At 49.7% G+C, this 19,050-nt stretch overlaps 1 protein-coding gene across 5 annotated transcripts in view; it reads left to right on the forward strand.

Moving 5' to 3' along the window:
• Window positions 1-19,050, forward strand: part of CACNA1D (calcium voltage-gated channel subunit alpha1 D) — a 505,293-nt gene that overhangs the window by 224,858 nt on the left and 261,385 nt on the right. The gene's annotated exons all lie outside the window — the stretch shown is intronic.

A 19,050-nucleotide genomic window follows, 5' to 3' on the forward strand; every position in this document is an offset into this window, starting at 1 on the left:
TGGTGATTTCGCTTCCTGTGAGTAATCGGGAACCATCGTCATGTTGTGTGCTAACTGGACCAACTGTAGGGTGTGTGGGTTAGATCTCAGTGAAGCTGTTAAAAACAGGGAAAAAATACAGCTGTTCTTCCTCAGCTGGCTCAGTGGAGTCTTCCTGTGAATTCTGGGGTTGCTTTAAAGAATGGTGACACACACAGTACCCAGGGCTGGAGGAGTGGCCGTGAGACAAGTGTCAGTGAGATAGCCAGTAGATTTGCCAGCAGATAGGAAAGTAACCTTTGTGATTCCCTTCTTCCCTAAACAGGAGCTTAGGTGCAGTTAAGAGAGGGCATGAACATTGTTAATTTTTCTTAAAAAGACTTATTTGAGAGGCAGAGTTAGAGAGGGAGAGACAGATCTTCCATCCACTGGTTCGCTCCCCAGATGGCTGCAGTTGCTGGAGCTGGGCTGATTGGAAGCCAGGAGCTGCTTCTGGGTCTCCCAAGCACTTGGGCCATCTTCCACAGGCCATTAACAGGGAGCAATTTTTGTTGCAGGGGAAAAACAAACAAACCCAAAACAGAAACCAAAACTCCTCACAAAGCAGCCATCTGGAAGCTTTGAACTCAAAGCTCTGTAGCACCTCTAAATTTACAATGAGTAAGGATTTTAAATGTTACTTGAGCTTGACCCTTTTCTCCCATTTCTGCCTCCGCACTTGAGGAGAGAGGAGTGAAGAACTTTGACGTTGACAGGGGACTTAGGATTTGTTAGCCCACAAGTGTGCAGGATTAGGGCCTTGCCTGAGGGCAGGTGCATCTTCACATTGTGTGAGGCTGTGGCACGCACTCAGGCACGAGTGTGTCCTCACTGAGTCTCTCGTGCCTGGCTGACCTGGCAGGATTCTAGCAGCCACTGGAGACAAACGTGTGAATAACAGTTCTTTTCCTGGTCATACAGTAATAGCTAACATCTATTGTTCACCATGTGCTACGAATGTAAATTTTAGCATTGTAAAAAGAGGGAAACAGCCATATGACAGAGAAGTACCATTCTTCTGTCTTGTCACCATAGCTGGATGGTAGAGGCACAGGTGAAGAAACAGATTGAGAGGGGTTGGAGACCTTGCCCCAGGCCACCCCACCCAGATCCACCCACCGCTAGCCACCGCAGAACCTGCAATTTTTTTTAAAAGTCAGTTTTATCTTTATATATATATATATATATATATATATATATATATATATATAAATTTATTTACTTGGAAGTCAGAGTGACACAGAGAGAGAGAGAAGTCTTCCATCTGCTGGTTCACTCTCCAATTGGCTGCAACGGCCGGAGCTGTGCGAATCAGAAGCCAGGAGCTTCTTCTGGGTCTCCCACGCAGGTGCAGGGGCCCAAGTCCTTGGGTCATCCTCTTCTGCTTTCCCAGGCCACAGCAGAGAGTTGGAATAGAAGTGGAGCAGCCAGGTTTTGAACCGGCACTCATATAGGATGCCGGTGATTCAGGCCAGGGCGTTAACCCGCTGCGCCACAGTGCCGACCCCGAACCTACAATATTTTTTTTATGATACAAATAATACAAATCAGAAGACAAAGGAATGGACAAAGCAGGGAATAGAAGTTGCCCGTGTTTCTCCCTCACAGGCCTGTCCATCGTGACTCTTCCTGTGTGTTTCCCTGTAGTCTGTTTTTATGCCTTCTGATTAACTTTTATATCCACTCAACCTCTGTCAGCCCATCAGTGAAGGCCATGGCTAATTCATTAAAGGACCTTGGGACCGAGGACATGCAAATCATAATCGGGATACTTCATAGTCTAAGATTTGGGGGCTGGGGGAAGCACACAGGCCTGACCCTATACCCTCGTGCTGTGATCCAGCTCAAGGGAACATCTTCTTGTCTCCAAGTGGACCCCTCAGTCTCCCCACTCCCTCGACTGTGGAAGCTGTCCTGTGAGACCATGAAAAATCTCCATGAAGAGACAGTTTGTGCAGCACCTGCAAGTATAGAAATTCTGTGGTACAACGTGGAGAAAGGCCTGTGGGATTCCATACGTGGACAAGGTTGGGTGTTGGTGAACAGGGCCTGGCTGGAGCAAGAGAGCAGCCTACCTGTGACAGATGGGGCTGGGGCTGGCCCTGATCCAGCTGCAAACCTGGAGATCTGCAAGAGAAGGCCCCTGCACACTGAAAAGTGCACGAGAATCTCCAGTCCTGGGAGAACCTGGGCAAAATGAGGCTGGACTCGAGCCATCCTCGTTGGGGGGTCTCCTGCATGGCATGCCTGCTTTCTAGTCGGGGACCGGGAGATGGGGAGATGGGTTAGAGCTTCCTGACTGGATTAACAGCAAAAGCAGAGCCATGTTTACAAATCAATGTGCCTGTCCTGTGTGCAGATGCAAAGGTTGGCACACTGCTGGTGGTGATTTGAGGGTAGGGAGGCATCTGGGCTAAAGGCCCAGGCCCTGGAGTTCTGCAGGATCAGCTCTAGGCCCAGCTGTTCCCTTTGGGAGTGCTGTGACCTGGCTAATTGGTGGGTCCTTCTGTTGCAGAACATGGAGCTCCTGATAGCACCTTCCAAATAGGCTGCCAGGTTGTTGCTGTCAGTGGTGGGATTTAGATGAGATGTGAGGCACACAGGGTGTTGAGTGCAGTGCCTGGTGCTCAGTGTGGCTGAGCTCAGGTTTTCTGAATCCAGGGAGGTGAGGACATGGTACTGAGGTTGGAGGGCTACATGCTCTTCACATTGTGTTCTCAAAGAAAATCCCTGTGAGGCCCATGCCCCAGTTTCTCCAACAGTGAGATGATGCATGGTTCTGAGTGATCTTTCCAGTTATGTTCCATGATTGACTGGGTTTTTAGAGTGTCTTCCGGAACACAGGCTGCTACTTCACAGGGTACTCTGTCTTCCTTAGTTCCCACCTGCAGCATGGACGGAGTGGCAATCCCCACCGCCTTCCTGGATGGACAGGCAGCAGGAGACTTGACTTGCCCTCACAAGACCTTGGTGCTTGTGAGTGAGCAAGGAGAAAGAGGTCCCTTTAAAACAAACCTGTTGGGATACAGGTGCTTGCCAGTGGGCCTTTGTCCTTGTTGAGAAACCCAGTCCAAGGGGTGCCCCCGGAGGAGCCGAGCCAGGGAGTTGACCCCTGGGGGAGCCTTGGGATAGGACTGTCACAGCAGAACAGCAATTTATGGTGAAAAGGTCATGATGTTCCCCTTTACAAATGGAAGCAAAGCTAACTGGGGTCCAGGGGAACACATAAGGACCGCCCTCAAAATCCCTGGTTGTGATCCTGGAAAAATTGGCTTTGTTGGATACATTGTGCCAGACCCTTGGATATTTGCTTCTTGTATAGAGAGCTGGGATGTGGGGCACAGTATAGGGCAGGGCAGGAAGGAGGCGGCCAGGCAGCCGTGGGTCCACACTGTGGCTCTCTCATGCCCTTGGTGCTTGTGCTCTGCTTCACCCACGTTTTTTTTTTTTTTTTTTTTTTTTTTTGGACAGGCAGAGTTAGAGAGACAGAGAGAAATGTCTTCCTTCCGTTGGTTCACCCCCTAAATGGACGCCACGGCCGGTGCACTGCACTGATCCGAAGCCAGGAGCCAGGTGCTTCCTCCTGGTCTCACATGCAGGTGCAGGGCCCAAGGACCTGGGCCATCCTCCACTGCCTTCCCGGGCCGGGCCACTGCAGAGAGCTGAACTGGAAGAGGAGCAACTGGGACAGAATCCGGGGTGCTGGTGCCACAGGCAGAGTATTAGCCAAGTGAGCCACGGCGCTGGCCCTACCCACCCTCCTTGTGCAGCAGTGACGGGGGCAGGGCAAGAGTGGTGTGGCTCAGAGCCCCTGGGGCAGAGGACTGATGCACGTGGCAGGGGATGTGTGAGGCCAGGGCGTGGAGACGGGAGGGAGCTCGCCTGCCCCAGAGCAATGATCCCATCCAGGCGGGTCTGGTGTTGCAGTTTGGACCTCCCAGGCCTCCAGCCCTTCTGTCTAAGTGGCTAGCTGGCTGCACGTGTTGTGGCCGTGGCCGCCAAGCTTGTCATTTCTATGTTACCGCTGCTCTGCTATGAAAGGTCAGGATTGGGATGCTCTTCCCTGGAGCTGGGGGGAGACAGCTGGATCTGGAGTTGGACTGGTTCGGGGAACCCAACAGACTGGCGGGAGAACCCTCACCTCAGTGGGTGTGAATTAGGGCAGGGGGCTCCCCAAGCCAAAGTGCACTGAGTATGTAGCTATTGGGAACTATTACTCTCGGCCCTTGGTTTTGTAATTTTCAGTGTGGCTTTTGGCTTAGGCTTCGGGCAACCAAGTGGTCACAGCCATACTTTTATTTACCCTTTGAAAGGCTGAGAAGGGCGGGGCTTTGCTGGAAGGGGGGGGGGCACTGTCTGAAGACGTGCTGCTGTGTTCGTGAGTGGGCATTTCTCTGCCCATCGTCATGGGCCTGCCATGCCCACGTCTTCAAGTGCTGCGTTGTGAGTCAGCAGGTAGAGCTCACCTGCACGGCTGTGCTCATGTGGTTGTTGCATCATAGGAAGACACAGCACAGCAAAAGGGTAGAAAATGGCCTGAATCTTCTGAGCCTCAGTTTTATTTACTTTTATGAATGGAAATTCTGTATATACAGGGTCATAAAGAAGCAAATGTAGAAGCTACTCAGAGTGAAACATTGTGCAAACATAAGAGTATTCTCCTTGTGAAGGGCTTTGTAAAGTGAAACTTAACTGTTGCAGAGTTACCTGTAGGACATACATGGCATTATTACATGCTGGTACCCTAGGGGACCTTGAGTGTACATAAGGCTTCTATAAGAGGGAGCTTCAAAAATGTTACGGAGGGACCGGCGCTGTGGTGTGGTAGGTAAGGCCGCCCCCTATGGCACCAGCATCCCATGTGGGCTGCTCTGCTTCTGATCCAGCTCCCTGCTGATGCACCTGGGAAAGCAGTGGAAGATGGCTCAAGTCCTTGGGCTCCTGCACTGACATGGAAGATCTGGAAGAAGCTCCAGGCTCCTAGCTTTGGCCTGGCTGCATCCTGGCTGTTGGGGCCATTTGCAGAGTGAACCATCGGATGAAAGATTATCTGTCTCTCCCTCTCTCTCTAACTCTGCCTTTCAATAAATAAATAAATCTTTAAAAAGATGTCAAAAAATTTCCTGGGAAATGTGTACTATTAAACTTGTATAGATTTTAAACATTTTTTTGTAACAAAATAAGCCAATTTTTTAAATTGTTTTCTACTGACTTTTAAAAGATTGATTAATTAACTCGTTTGTAACATAGATCTTCCATCCACTGGTTCACTCCCCAAATGGCTGCAGTGGCCACGTTTGGGCCAGATAGAAGTGAGGAACCTGGAACTCCATCCAGGACTTCCACATGGATGAACGGTCCCAAGCACTGCGACCATCTTCCACTGCTTTCCCAGGCACATGAGCAGGGAGCTGGATCAGAAGTAGAACAGCTGAGACTCAAACAGGCACTCATATAAACTACAGTGTCACAGATGGTGGCTTATCCTGCGCCACGATAACAACCCCCTTCACTGACTTATAAAAAACATTCTGAGACACAAACAGAGCTCCCATCTGCTGGTTCACTGCAAATTCCTGCAATGCCTAGAGCTGCTCTGGGGCTAAAGCCAGGAGCTGGGAATTCAATCCAGGTCTCCGAGGTAGAGCTGCAGTCGGGTTTCAAGCCCAGGTACTCTGGTGTGGGACTGAGGTATCTTAACTGCCAGCTGATACCCCCACTTGGCCATGGACTTTTTGAAGTATACTTGCAGTACGTAATGTGGTAGCATTTGCCCCTCAAACTTTTATTTAGTCGGTCCTTTCTGGTCTCATTGGTAACCTGTCACACCAAGGAAGCAGGCATTGTCGCCTTCCCGTTTTACAAATGAGACTGAGGCTTACGGATGTTGAATGATTCGCCTGGGGTCTCTTCCTGAAGAAATGCCAAGCTTGGCCACAGAGCTAGGCTTGGCGAGTCTTAGCCCAGCGCAGTTGGCACTGTCGTGTGCAGAGTGCATGGCCCCAGGCCCCTTGGTCAGAGCAGTCTGTGCTCACCTCCTCCTGCCTGCCCCAGTCGTTGGCTCAGTAGCTCCCTATGAAGCTGGTGAACATGCCAGGCCTCCTGCTGGGCCCTAGGAAATGACAGTAACAAGGCCAATGCAACTCTTGTTCTCTTGGATCCTCCAACCTAGTAGAGGTGGGAGACTTAAAAGAAACCGGAGTGTCAGTGGCTTCCCTTTATTTCTGGAATCCTCTGAATATGCGAGAAATGGCCCAGTGTGGACAGACTGGGTCTTCTCATTTGTGCTTTGTCTTCACTTGCCCTCCCCTGATGGGAGTCTTTGGGTCAACTCTGCAGATGGAGCATGTGCTAGGTTTCCACCTGCCTGTGTACAAGACTTGGTGTACTTGGCAGCAGGCGACCAGGGAGGCTGCATTTGTGTGGGCTGAAGGGGTTTGAAGAAGAGATGAGGAAGTTTTTTTCAAGAGGACACCTCTTAAATTATAAAATGTATTTTATTTGTTTGAAAGGCAGAGAGAGGGAGAGAGAAGTCTCATCCCCGAGTTCACTTGCAGTTGGCCACAACAACCAGAAGTAGGCCAGGGTGATGCTGGGAGCTCAGTGTGGGTCTCCCATGTGAGTGGCAGGGACCCAACCACTTGAGTCATCACCTCCTGGCTTGCAGGGTGTGCATTGACAGGAAGCTGAGTCAGAGGCAGAGCTGGGTCTCAAACGCATGCCCTCTGAAATGGGATGTAGATGGCCCAAGCAGCATCTTGACTGCTGTGCCAAATACCCGCCCCAAGGAGGTACCTTTGGAGCCAGCTCTTTTTATTGTTCCCAAAAGGTTTATTTAATTATTTGAAAGGCAGAGTTGCAGAGAGAGGGAGAGAAACAGAGAGATCTTCATCTGCTGGTTCACTCCCCCAGATGGCTGCAACGTCCAGGGCTGGGCTAGGCTGAAGCCAGCAGCTTCTTCCAGGTCTCCTACATGGATGCAGGGTCACAAACACTTGGGCCACCTCCCACTGCTTTTCCCAGGCCATTAGCAGGAAGCTGGAGTGGAAGTGGAGCAACCAGGACATGAACTGGTGCCTGTATGGGATGCCAGCGTTGTGGGAGATGGCTTTATTCAGGATGCAATGATGCCGGCTTCTGAACCAGCCCTTACCACGGGTGACAGTAGTGCCTTGGGGCTAGCTGCCCCTCTTGCTGAGTGCTAGGACCCAGTGATGAGGCATTGGCGGTTTTCACTGAGACCTCTTAATTTCCTCCTGGAATTTTAGTACTGGTTTGCTCTCTCTGAGTAGAGCTGGCAGCAACAAGGCCGTGAAGTCCTGCCCGTTCCCTTCAGCGTTCTGTCCCCACCAGAAGTTTTCCCCTAGGGTGTATTAAAATGCTTTCCACTTCCCTGGTGTTGAGGGATGGCCTTTCTAGTCTGAGCAACGGGGCCAGCTCCAGAAGAGAGGATCATCAGGCCAGGGCCGAGTGTCCCAGATTTCACAGCTGGGTGGGTGCAAGGGCGGCCTGGACTCATTAAATAACGGAAGTCGGTTCTGTTTCTTTCCATCAAGGAATAGAGGTGATTTGCAAATCCCTCTGTGGCTTGGTTTCCCTCTGCTGCCCTTGGCGCTGTGATTCTTTCTGCCTGTGTCTCATCTCTGTGTCTCCGTCTCCTGAGAGGCCCTTGCCCGCTGGTTAGAGAGATACGCATCTAGTACTCCAGCTTGGTGGCTCAGTGGGTGTTGCACAAGGTAGCTGGAGGAACACCCCTTGGCTGTGTCTTTCCCAGGTCTGATCCTCCCTGAGAGCTGCACTTCTTGGAGTGGGAAGCGGAGTTTTATCTATCATAAGCAACAAAGCCTTTCTTCCTGTATTTTCTTCCTGGTCCTTTTTGGAAGGAAATTCTCTGAAACATAATCACACATAAAGTACCTCTGGAAGCAGCCGGCTTGGGCCCTGACCTGCTGTTTTCTCTTTCCTGCCGGGTGGCTCTTGGGAAGGTCAGGGACTCGCTGAGCTGCGCTGGAGGAGCAGCGCCGTCAGGTTGCTGACCCCTGTTACGGTCAGTCCGTGGCTCTGGACTCTTGGACCTGGTGGTTTTGTCCCATCCATCCCCACCTCACAGCCCTTGGTTATTCAGGTCTCACTGTTGCTTGTGCTTTTCTTCACCCTTCTCATCTGTGAGTTTAGAAACCAGAGCGGTTTGGTAGCAATGCAGTGGGCTCTGACTGCAGGCACGCGGTGGTGTTTCACTGTAACTTTCCTATCTGACAGCCACTGAGCTGTGGGAGATGGGGAAGTTGTCAGCCTTATTTCATAGAGATGGGTGCTGAGTGGTAGGGAAGGTGACCACGTGTCCTCCTTGCCTGAGCTACAGGAAGTTAATCCAGCAGGCATTCTCTGGGGGCTTTTATTGTGCTTGTTAAGCATCATTAATTCAAAATAATTGGTGCTGGTAGGTGTTGAGCAGCAATGCAGGAAACTGAGTAATAGAATATTCGTAAATAGTTATTTATAGGGCGTCACGGATCTTTGTGCTGTTATTTACTGAAAGGGCTGTAAGAATGACAGAAGCAGTCTGTAAATTAAATTAAAATGCAGACACTGCCTTCCCTCTGCTGCTGTGGGTTGAGCTCACAGATCAGAGGGCACCTCAGGAGAGGCACTGAGGTTTTTGTTCGTCACATGCTGGTGGCACATTCCTCTGTGTTCTTTTATGTGGCCCGGTTGTCTTACATGCCAGTCGGATCGGATGGCAGTGACACTGTCTTAGGCATGTGGATTGACGGATCGGTAGGCCCTTGAGACCATGTGGATATTGTGGACCCTGCCTGCTGTAGGTGCTAAGCCGGTAGACTTGGCCTGGTGTTGCCTCTGCTGATAGGACGTTTGCTGCAGGGCCCTGAGCAGGACTGCAGGTTTTTTCGAGCCTCAGACGCCTATAGCACAAAGAGATGAGGAGCTCTGAAGGGATTTCTAGTCTGGCACGTTGTGTGAAGGTTTTGTGTTCCATCTCAAGTCATTGCTGCCTAGATGCTGGCTCCCCACGTGCTTACTCTGAAGGTGGCTATAACAAGCAGTGGTGTTGTGGTGAAAACTCCTAACTTGTCGATTCTTTTAGTGATGTCACACTCATCTTTGTTTTGAAAACCTTAGGGCAGTTTTCATGTTCTCCACTGGCATTTCAATATAGAAGTGACACTTGGACCTTTTCAGGTGAATTTACCAAGAAATTGAAGTTGGTAGATTTTTTTTTTTTTATTAAAGATTTATTTGAAAGAACGTGCGAGAAAGAAAGATCTTCCATGTACTGGTTCACTTACCTAATTGCCTGCAACAACCAACTCTAGGCCAGGCATAGCCAGGGGTCAGGCACTCCATCAGGGTCTTCCACATGGGTGGCAGGGGTCCTAGTACTTGAAGCCATTTTCTGCTTCTCTGGGGCACTAGCAGGGACCTGGATCGAAGTGAGGTTCTGTATTAGAACCTGTACCTCAGTATGGGATGCAGGCATCCCGAATAGCAGCTTGATCCACTGTGCAAAGCACCTGCCTCAGTAGATTTTTCTGTTAATGACACTGGAGTACTGTTTATCTTGGCCCTTGAACTTGGTGCATAGGGGAAATTCTCCTTCCCTTCAAACAGTCAAAGTACGGTTTCTTCTCTGTAGCAGTCCGCATTTCTGCTACATAGGACAATAGGATGGGAAGAGGAAGAGATTTCTGTTGGCTGCCAGCCACCTGGTGCCTGCTCAAACCTGTGCAACACTGCCTGGGGGAGAGGTAGTGGCTGTGACCTTGGCTGGGTCACCCCTTAGAGAAAAGTGCCTTTGCTGTCTCTGGACTGGCTTCACGGGGCAGAGTGCACGGAGAGTCAGGGTGCCATTCCAGGGGTGCCAGTCACAGTCAGTGACCCTCAAGGTCACTGTGTGCACACGGGAGCTGTGATCCTGAGCCACTGAGGTACACACCCAGCGCTTGAAGCAGGCAATGCAGGGGCATGGTCTCCTTCTCCTCTCAAGTCCAAGGGCAGTGCATAAGGGTGCTGAGCATGGGTGAACAGCACGCATGACCCGTTCACCCCAGGTCCCTTTTTCGGTGGCCCTACAGGCTGTGGGAGCCTCCCGTCTGCCTTCCTTGACTCAGGATGAGCCGTGGAGCTTTTCCCTGTAGCCAGGTCAGGCAGCTGTGTGACCCAGCCCACTGCCCATTGCCCCTTTGGAGTTGACTTTTTTCCGTGTTTTCCCTCTGTTGAGAGGCTGCGTGGCTTGAGTGTGAGGCCCTTGCTCATTTGTTGTTGGAGATTTGTTGTGTTTTGGTCCTACTTGCAGCTGGTCACTTTAGGCTTTTGGAGAGTTTCTGTCTTGCTTTCTTGATTTTATTCCTTGTCTGAGGAAACCACAGAAGTCCCCAGGCCCACAAGAGCCCAACCTGCCAGACGGGGGTAGAGAGAGAGAGAGAGGAGGCCTGGTGAGTAGATAGACATTTTGGAGTTGATGGGTATTGTTAAAAAAATTTTTTTTGAGACAAAAAGACATATACATTGAGTAATAGATACAGAGAGAAACAAGGACACAGACACACAGAGAAACAAATGTACACACACACACAGATGTACACACACAGAGAAACAAATGTACACACACACAGATACACACCTGCAAAGAGAGAACTCCCATCTATTGTTTGACTCCCCAAATGCCCACAGTGGCCAGAACTAGATGTGGTTGAAACTGGGAGATGCAAATTCTAGATCCAGGTCTCCTGGGTGGTTGCTAGGGACTCAACCTCTTGAGCTCTCACCTGTTGCCTCCCAGGGCCTACGCTGGAAGGAAGCTGGACTTGGGCGCTGGGGCCGGGAATTCAACCCAGGCATTCCATTGTGGACGCAGGCTCCTTACTTGCCAAATGTCTACCCCAAATGGGTACTTAATAAGAAAAAGAGAGACATAGAAGTGTTTTTTACGTAAATGAGCAATTAAACTTAGGATGGAAATATATTCTGAAACTTGTTTAGTCAGCTTCCTCTGAAATAAATAAAATTACAGTGATGATATCATTCCTGTCCAAGATGTTTGGGAAGGCATCAACACAAAGTGATTAGGCCCTCGTTGCTTGCCAGATTTTCTTTACAGTTACATTTTTGGGGGGATCTCTATGCCAAAAAACATCTTAAACTGATGAACATACAGTCCTCCTCGCCGATTTTGGCTGGGCTTTCTTTAGATGACTGCTCCCATAGTTGAGGGAGTACTTTTAGACTGGGCCTAAGCCCCACAGTGCCAGATTCCAGTCCCAGGAAGAAGTGTTCTCCTTCGGTTCTGTGCTGGCGGACACTTAAACAGCACAGGTGCGAGTGCTTCTCCTTGGGCAAGGGCGCACACGGACTTCCCAGAGGTTGACCAGTCGTGCACCTGGGCAAGGTGAAGGTCACGTGCTCTGCTCCCAGAGGAGCCACTATTTGAGCTCCCCGTAAGTGTAGCCCTCAGGGCACGTGTGGGTCCCTGAACCTCTGTTATCCAGGTCAGACTGACGTGAGCAGGCCGGGAGCGGGTGCTGAAGCCTGTGTCGCTGCCAAATGCTGCTCACCCCGCGTCTTGTGCCCACTCCCTTCTCTGCCTCGTGCATCACCGGCTCACACGTTTCCCATGTCTCCTCACATAAGCTGTAGTGAGGAGTCTGCTGTCGGCTCCAGACTGGAAGATGCCGGGAAGGGCAAAGCCAGCATTTTCCTGAAACCGTACTTGGGGGCCTCCAATGATAAAATCCCATAGTTCACTGGGAAAGCCAACCTCGCCCCCTCCCTGAACTCCCTGGGCCTGTGAGAGGGCCTCTGCCTGTCTCCTGTGTCGCTGTGCAGCGGCTGGCAGAGCAGGCCCTCACTGAATGGGCACCATCCCCCCGGACACCCCTGGCCTGCCCTGGAGAGGTTTATCTTCCCTGGAGCCGGGTGCTGTTTACAGTTCTTTTCTCTGCCGTGAGCTGCATCGGGGGATGGGACCTCACAGCTGGCAAGGGCTCTGACTGGGGTCCTGTTTCTCACTTGTTTGATCAAGGAGCAGATCCAGTCCTACAGGGGTCTGATCTCAATTCCATGCCCTGGAGAGTGGCAAACTCAAGAACTCTGGGCTCTGCCAGTGTCCTCCAGTGTATATGCGTAGGGGCCCTTAGGGTCTTCCTCCTCCCCTCGCTCCCTCCCTCCCTCCCTTCCTTTATTTTTTTTTAAAAAGCCATTTTATTTATTTGAAAGGCAGAGTTTGAGATAGAGAGGGAGAGACAGATCTTCCATCCGATGGTTCACTCCCCTAAATGGCTGCAACAGCCAGGACTGGGACATGCCGAAGCCTGGAGCCAGGAACTGCATCCAGTTCTGCTGTGTGGGTGCAGGGGCCCCAGTATTTGGGTCATCCCCAGCTGCTTTCCCAGGCCTGGAGCAGGGAGCTGGATCTGATACGGGACAGCTGGGACTTGAAGCAGCACCCATGGGATGCCATGAGATGCCAGTGTTACAGGTGATGACTTAACCTGCTGCGTCACCACACTGGCCTCTGTTGGTCTTTTGAAGCCTGCAGGCTTGCCTTTTCCACCTTCTCTCCCACTCAGCTTTGGAGTGCGGGGCCTAGGATTTTGCCAATGCCCCTTCATTTCTCCGAGTTGCACCAGAGCAGTGGGGGCTGGGTCAGGAGCTATGCCTGCCCTTTCCATCACCCTCTGATTCTCTTCCTGATAATTTCCTTGGCTTGTTTGATTTTTCCTGATGTTTTGTTTCTTGTTTAGCGTGGAGGGTAGGTAATCTTTTAAAATTGTTGTGTGTGTATTTTACTTGGCTTATAGTTGAAAGATAACATGTTACCACTTTACTCTTGAGTCTCAACTTGGAACTGCCACGATGCGTTTTAAAAGTTGAGTATTCTCATGAGTTTTCTTCCTGCTTAAACAAACTTGGTAAAGTTTAAGAACTACATTTTATTCTTTAGTGTGTCCCCACTGTACCTGTGCCTGCTGAGTGCTTGACATACACTCAGGACAGAAGGAGGAAATGCTGAACCTGTGTGAGAGAACAAGTGCTTTCAAGTTAGGGTTAAAACTCCTAGGTACTGTTAAAAAAAAAAAGTCACAAGCCCATCAAGCAGCTTGAATGAGCCACTTGGGGCCACTCTGAGGATGTGACCTTAGCTTAGGAAACAAAAAGATGTAATGCTTTTTTTTTAAAAAAAAAATTATTTATTTTACTTGAAAGTCAGACTTATACAGAGAAAAGGAGAGGCAGTGAGAGAGAGAGAGAGAGAGAGAGTCCTTCCATCTGTTGGTTCACTCCCCAATTGGCCGCAATGGCCAGAGCCTGTGCCCATCTGAAACCAGGAGCCCGGAACTTCTTCTGGTTCTCCCGTGTGGGAGCAGGGGCTCAAGGCCTTGGTCCATCTTCTGCTGCTTTCTCAGGCCATAGCAGAGAGCTGGATTGGAAGTGAAGTAGCCAGGACTAGAACTGGTGCCCATATGGGATGCTGGGACTGCAGCTACTGTGGCACTACGCCACAGTGCCAGCCCCGAAAGGTGCAATACTTCAAAGTAATGCCGGGGCCAGCCTGTGGTGCAGTAGGTAAATCCTCTGCCTGCAGCATCGGCTTCTGGTCCCGGCTGCTCCTTTTCCGATCTAGCTCTCTGCTATGGCCTGGGAAAGCAGAAGATGGCCCAAGTCCTTGGGCCCCTGCATCCACATGGGGGACCCAGAAAAAGCTCCTGGCTTGGATCAGTGCAGCGCCAGCTGTTTTAGCCATCTGGGGGAGTGAACCAGCAGATGCAAGACCTCTCTCTCTCTTGACCTCTCTGTGTAACTCTGTCTTTCAAATAAATAAAATCTTTAGAAAAAACAAAAATAGAATAATGCTGTTGTGCTTATTTTCATTAATTTATTTGAAAGGCAGAGAGAGGCATTTCCCACCATTTGTTCAATCCCCAAATGCCTACAATGGCTTGTGCTGGGCCAGGCTAAAGTGAACTGAGTACTCGATCCAGGTCTCCCATGTGGGTGGCAGGAACCCCATTACTCGACCCATCATCACCTGCTGTTTCCTGGGATACATATCAGCAGGAAGCTGCATCAGAAGTGGAGCAGGGACTTCGACTCAGACACTCTGATATGAGATGTAGGTGTCAGCAGTAGCATTTTAAGCTATGCCAAACGGCCACCCCCATTTTATTTTCACATTCTAGTGGACACACTGATGCAGCATGTCTCACTATCAATTAGGGCAGCATTTTAGTGGCATTTTTAGTAAAATCTTTATTCTTGTGACTAATTGGACTGAGCCTGCGATCACCACAACCCATCATCAGTCAAGTTACATAAAAACGTAACTGCACTGCTGTTGCTACAGCCAGTCTGTCTGCCTCTGCACCTGGCTGCACAGGCTGTTGGACTGCACTCGGCTCCCCTTGCGTTCTTAGCAAGGACACGGGCTGCCAGTGGGTGTGGGAGAAAAAAGGCAAGTGGTGATGTCTGTTCATGAGCAGGTGTGGACATCTTCAGCTGACTGCTCGGGGACTGCCCCCGCATCACTTTAAAACACAACAAGGTGTGTGTAATCCATGAACTTTCTTAAGAAAAACATTATGATTTTTCCATTCAGAATGTGTCACGAGACCCATTTTCTTCCCAAGCAGTTGAAACAGCGTAACAGCAGCTAGGCGTTATGCACCTGCATGGCAAGTCCGGGACACACACAGCACACACACACAGGCTCCCAGCTGCTGTAACATTCAGCCCTCTACAGTCAGCGTATCTGGTGCCCTGGAAGCCATCCTCTGCCCTGAAAGAAAGGGTATGAATTAGGGTTGTGAAGATGCAACGCAAAGCTGCTTCTGGAATCTGATGAGCCTGTGCAGCAGGAGCTCTCCCTGTCTCCAGGCTCGGTTACACGTGAAAACCATGGTGCAAAACAGTCGTGTCATGACAGCGCTGAGTGTGCATACACGTGCTTTGAAACTGGAATGGCCATCATTACACCCAGGAAAACAGATTTCTGAGCTCAGTCATAAAAGATGCTTTGCAAGCCCGATCAGAAATTGTGAGCTGGTGAGCTGCTGTTACAATAACCAGACTTTCTGATGCTGACAACTACATCAAGTTCCTACAGATCCTCCTGGATCTGGCCTAGCACCCCCTGCCCCCAACAGATGGGGGAATTTTCCTACTCTCCATGCCTTGCCACAAAGCAACTTGCTGCTCATGTGGGCCTGATGAATTCAAGAGGCCCCACTGCTTAAAACACTGTATTTCTTTATTTTTTAGAACAATTATTTATTTGAAAGGCAGAGAAAACTTCTATCTCACGTTTCACTCTCCAGAGGTCTCCTGCAACAGCCAGGAATGGGCTAGGCAAAAGCCAGGAGTCAGGAACTCTATCTAGGTCTCCCATGTGGCAGGGATCCAACTACTGAGCCATCACTCGCAGCCTTTCTGGTGGGCATTAAAAAGAAACTGGCTTGGAAGTGGAGTCAGGACTTGAACCAGGCACTCTGATATGGGACACAGGTGTCCCTAGCAGCATCTTATTGCCACTGTGACAGAGGACTGCCCCATGCCACCCAGCGTCTTTAAAACCATGGTAGGATGACTATTGGATTCAATGTGCATGTAGCTTCCCTTACTCTTTTCTGGGTCTCTTTCAAATACAAGCCTCTAGGGCCAGCCTTGTGGCACTGTTGGTGAAGGTGCCACCTGCAATGCTGGCATCTCATATGAATGCTAGTTTGAGTCTCTGCTGCTCCACTTGTGACCCAGGTCCCTGCTAATGCACCTGGTAAAGGTGCAGAAGATGGCCAAGTGTGTGGGCCCCTGCCACCCATGTGGGAGACCTGGATGAAGCTTCTGGCTTCAGTCTGGCCCAGCCCTGGCCATTGCAACTATTTGGGGAGTAAACCAGTGGATGGAAGATCTCGAGCTCTCTTTCTGTCTGTGACTCTGCCTTTCAAATAGATAAAATAAATCATTAAAAAGTGCATGCATCATCCCTTTTCAGTTGATTGTTAGTTCCCAAAAGAATAGGAAATGGGGTTTCTTTCTTCTTTCACAGTTCAGCAGGTGACTTTCACTGGGTGAGACTAAAACACCGTGGTGCCTTGCCTAGTATCCTTCTGTAGTTCTCTGGGGAGCCAGCCTGGCCTTGCCCCCACAAGCTCTCATGAAGTACTTTGCTGATTGGTGGTTGCTGAAACTGGAGAAAGGGCTGGGAGCCTGCCTTGAATTGAGCTAGGTGACCATTTGCACTCATGAATGGGGCTGGGGAGACAGCAGATTCCCCCTTCACTCCACGTGCATTGAATAGACCTCAAACCGCAGCCTCACTTCTGAAGTATTTCTTCTAGGGGTGGGTGTCTGGCCTGGCAGTAAAGTTGGTGGTTGAGATGTCTGCTTGCCATATTGGAGTAGCTGGGTTTGAGTCCTGGGCCTGGCTCCTGACTCCAGCTTTGGGCTTTGGGAGGTGGCTGTGATGGCTCAAGGGGTTGGTTTCTTGCCACCCACGTTAGGGGCTTGGGTTGAGTTCCCTGCTCCCAGCTTTGGTCTGACTGAGTCCTGGCCTTCAGGCATTTGGGGGAGTGAACCAGTGGCTGGGAGATCTCTATCTGTTTCTGTGTCTTGGATAAAAAAAATAGAATGAGGAGTTATAAAACTTGGAATGTTAATATTGTTGGCAAGTACTTAGGATTATAAGAAATTTAAAGGGCACGCAATAAAGGTGGAAATTATGATCTTAATGCAAGACCCTGTTTTGTATTCCACTTGTGTGCAGTGGGTCTGGTGATGTCTCCTGAGGCTGCTGGGCCCACGTGTGAACCCCTGAAACTGAACAAGACCTCAAATCCAGCATTGACTGTTCCAGGCTGGTGAGAGGAATCAGTGCTGGGATTTCCAGTTAGGTTCTTCATGTCCTCACATTTTACAGAACCGTGGCAAACACCGAACACCCGAGCAAGTGTCTGAGTCGCCGTGACACGACAGGTGCAGGAGAAGGCCTCCTGATGGAGATCAGTGGGAAGGTGGCGGTGGACGGGGGACCTCCTGCCCTTGTCCCCATTGATTTCTGGCTGCTTTTTTCTGTTTGCCTGTGAGGCACTTCCCAGGGAATAAAGAAATGAGTTGACAAAAGGCAGGTACAAAAGAGGGATTGTGGACTTCATAAACCTAGAGCTCACAACCTTCTCCTTGAATGCTGTATTGACTCAGCTCGCTCTCTCCCTTTTTTCCCCCTTTCCATCATTCTCAGTGAGGTTCTGTTGCTCACCTCACCATCTTATCTGTTGCACATGGACCTGCAAGGAAGAGGAAGAAGGTTTAGCTTGCATTTGCCTCTCAGCAGAGAGCCTGCCTGCCTCTCCTCCTCCACTCCTTTCCCTGCCCTTACACACTGTGTTTACCTGACTAGACCCTGCGTTAATTAACCTTCATTTATTTATTTATTTGACAGGCAGAGTTAGCGAGAGAGACAGAGAGAAAGGTCTTTCTTTTTCCGTTGGCTCACCCCCTAAATGGCTGCAGCTGCCGGCATGCTGCGCCAATCGGAAGCCAGGAGCCAGGTGCTTCTCCTGGTCTCCCCATGCGGGTGCAGGGCCCAAGTTCTTGGGTCATCCTCCACTGCCCTCCCGGGCCATAGCAGAGAGCTGGCCTGGAAGAGGAGCAACCGGGACTAGAACCCGAGGTGCCGGCGCCACAGGCGGAGGATTAGCCAAGTGAGCCGCGGTGCCGGCCTAATCTTCATTTATTTAAAAACATTAACAGTGGGGTGTGTGTGTGTCCAGTTCTGTTAGCTTTTCTTTAGAGAGAAATTGTTGCATCCACTATCCCAATCAGGGTGGAGAAGAGTTTTCCTGCCTCTTTGTGGACGTTGTCTTCCTTCACTCCTAACCACTGGTAACAGTGATCCACTCTGCAATTGTGGTTTTCTTTGTCTAGAATGTCATGGAAACAGAATCACTCAGCGTAATGCCTTTGAGATTGATCCTCGTCAGTAGCTGGTTCCTTTTTATTGCTGAGTACTAGCAAGTTAGATTTACAGGTATACCATTTGTTTACCTATTCACCTGTTGAAGGGGATTTGGGTTCCTTCCAGTTCTTTGCTGATTATGAATGGAGCTACTGTAAATACACAGGTTTTTGTGTGAGCTTCAGTTGTCACTTGTCTAGTGTCAATACCTGGAAGTGGAAAGACTGGTTCATAGGGTAAATGAGAGACCATGGTACCCGTACCGTTGTACATTTCCACCACAAGTGTATGAGAATTCCAATTGTCTTGTATCCTTGCCAACACTTGATAGAGTTAGTATTTCTTAATTTTCGGCTTTAAACATTTTTTTTCTTCATTTAACCTTTGTGGAGTGGTATCTTGATTAGGTTTTAATTTCCAATTCCCTGGTGAATGATGAAGTTAAACATAATTTTGTGTGTTTATTCACCACCTGTGTATCTTCTTTGGTAGGTGTATGCTTCTGGGTTTAGCCAAGGCTCCTTGCCTTTGAATAGGGAGAGCTTCTTAAATACCCTGGTACAGATTTTTTTTTTTTTAAATATATGCTTTGTAAAGATACGTGCTTTGCAAAGATTTTCTTTCAGCCTGTGGTTTGTCTTTTCCATTCTCAAGGTCTTGCAAAGTAGATGTTTTCAATTATATTGACTTACTTTTTTTGCTTATAGGTTGTTCTTTTTATGCCACATCTAAGAAGTTGCTTATTTTGGATGAGGATGTCCAGTTGTTCTAACTCTGTTGGATGGAAAGCCCATCCTTTCTCAGTTGGATTCTCATCTTGTATTTTTTTTTTTTTTTGACAGGCAGAGTGGATAGTGAGAGAGAGAGAGACAGAGAGAAAGGTCTTCCTTTTTGCCGTTGGTTCACCCTCCAATGGCCGCTGAGGCTGGTGTATCTCGCTGATCTGAAGCCAGGAGCCAGGTGCTTCTCCTGGTCTCCCATGTGGGTGCAGGGCCCAAGGACTTGGGCCATCCTCCACTGCCTTCCCGGGCCATAGCAGAGAGCTGGCCTGGAAGAGGGGCAAC

Source organism: Lepus europaeus, chromosome 9 (assembly GCF_033115175.1).
Source record: "Lepus europaeus isolate LE1 chromosome 9, mLepTim1.pri, whole genome shotgun sequence".
Classification (NCBI taxonomy): domain Eukaryota; kingdom Metazoa; phylum Chordata; class Mammalia; order Lagomorpha; family Leporidae; genus Lepus; species Lepus europaeus.